At 40.6% G+C, this 2,379-nt stretch overlaps 1 pseudogene; it reads right to left on the bottom strand.

Moving 5' to 3' along the window:
* LOC102832771 overlaps positions 1–2,379 on the bottom strand; it is a 37,193-nt pseudogene that overhangs the window by 33,078 nt on the left and 1,736 nt on the right.

A 2,379-nucleotide genomic window follows, 5' to 3' on the forward strand; every position in this document is an offset into this window, starting at 1 on the left:
TGTTGGAAAAAATACAGCAAGAATGTTCCTTAAAAACCAGGGTGGTAAGACATTGTCTCTCAGGCTTCGGACATATTATCAGAAGGGACATTGTGTTTGCTAAAGTGGAGAGTCAGCAAAAAAGACAAAGATCCCCAATGAGATGAATTGGCACAGTGGCAGCAGAAGTGGACTCAAGTTTAACAACTACTGTGAGGATGGCACAGGACCAGGTAGTATTTTGTTCTGTTGTGCATAAAGTCGCTATACGTTGGAACCTACTCGACCACACCTAACAACAAAAATCCATATGAAAGTTTGACAGTAAATAAGGAAGAGAGTAGAAAATACCGATGCATATGAATTATAATATTGGAGAAGAATATTAAAAGCACCATGGACTGTCAGAAGAACAAACAAATCTGTGTTGGCAGAACAGTCAGAAAGATCCTTAGAAACCATGATGGTGAGGCTTCATCTCTCATACTTAGGACATGTTATCAGGAGGGATCAGTCCCTGGAGAAGGACATCATTCTTGGTAAAGTGGATCAGTGAAAAAGAGGAAGACCCCCAACTGAATGGATTGGGACAGTGGCAGCCGTAATGAGCTCAAGTGTAACAACAATTGTGAAGTTGGTGCAAGACTGGGCAGTGTTTCGTTCTGTTGTGTATTAAGGTCACTATGAGTTGGAAGCAACTCAACGGCATCTAACAACAACAGCAACATAGGAAGTGTTTGAGTCTTGCTATAGTAAAAGCACTGGGCTGCTAACCACACGGGTGGCAGTTCAAACCCACCAACCTCCCTTAAGAAACTCTATGTCTATACAAAGTCCTTATGAGTCTGAACAGACTATGACACTTAACAATACCAACAACAACAAAGTAAGTGTTGGGATCAAGTATTTTTAGACCTTAACTATCACAACAGGGAACTGACATCTTGAAAATATTAATACTTTAATCCATGAATACGGTATTTGTTGTTGTTAGGTGCCATCAAATCGGTACTGACTCATAGTGACCTTACACACAGCAGAACGAAACACTGCCCAATCCTGGGCCAACCTCACTACTGTTGCCATGCTTGAGTCCATCATTGCTGCCACTTGGCCAATCCATCTCGGTGGGGGTCTCTCTCTTTTTCTCTGACCCTCCATCTTACCAACATGGTATCCTCCAGAGACTGGTCCCTCCTGACAATATGAATACAGTATACTTCTCCATTTATTTGGATCTTTTTGTACATATTGTGTTAGATTCATCCCAAAGTATAATTTCATAATTTGCTTTGTCATTTTTGTTGTTGTTGTTGTTGAAAATTGTACTAATTTTATTTCAGTCTCTAATTATTCATTGCTAGGTGTGGTGTGTGATAAACACTGGACTGCGAACTGCCAGGTAGGTGGTTGAATCCCACCAGGTGCTCCTCAGAAACCCGATACAGGATCACTATAAGTCAGAGCTGACTTGGCACAACAACTACAGTGCACAGAAAAACAATTGATTTTTTTTTTTTGAATTGACGGATAGTTTACATATCGATTCATTGCAATGATTATAATCCCCTCTGTGTATCATCATTTGACAGTATTTGCTTCTATTACTACTGTTTTTGTTTCGTTTGTTTGTTTCTTTGTTTGTTTCGGATGTACACAAAAACATTTCAGGAATATATAATCATTTAAACAACCAAAGGACACATTCTACAAACCTGCCTCCTAGCCACAAGCACACAGCCTTTCTCTTTCCATGAGGCTAGAGTCCTCAGCTGCTCTATTTCTCCATGTCCTCATCTCTGCCTCCATCTCTGGTGTCTCTGCTTCTCTGGATTGGGTCCTACATTCCACTCATGCTCTTCTTCTATGATGGTCCTCGGGTCTTCTGTTTCTGGACTATAAGATTAACTACTCTCCTCTTTTTGTTGCAAAACTTCTACCTTTACTGTTGTGACACCTGCAATTAATCATAGTATTACTCACTATTGAATCATAAGAATCTTATCCCCATTTCTTTTCACCAGACCCATCTAGACAAGATGAAAACTATTCAGTGGAGATTCTGCCTTCCTCTGAACACCCTGAAACTAAACTCCCTCTTGAAAACTTGTAAACCAGTAACTTCATCCCTTTATAGCATCCCCCACTCCCATTTTAGGTAGCTAATGTCTAAGTTGCCCATCCTATAACTGATTTTTGCATATCAAACTAGTGTCCTGCAACCGGGAGTCCCTGTGATGTAACCAGTTAAGCACACAGTTACTAACTGAAAGATTGGAGGTCTGAACCAGTCCAGAAAGGTCTGTTGATCTACTTCTAAGAGCTTACAATCACTGTTGGTGTTGTTGTCAGGTGCCATCAAGTCAGAACCGACTCATAGCGACCCTATGCACAGCAGAA

Source organism: Chrysochloris asiatica, unplaced genomic scaffold (genome assembly GCF_000296735.1).
Source record: "Chrysochloris asiatica unplaced genomic scaffold, ChrAsi1.0 scaffold00112, whole genome shotgun sequence".
Taxonomy (NCBI): Eukaryota; Metazoa; Chordata; class Mammalia; order Afrosoricida; family Chrysochloridae; genus Chrysochloris; species Chrysochloris asiatica.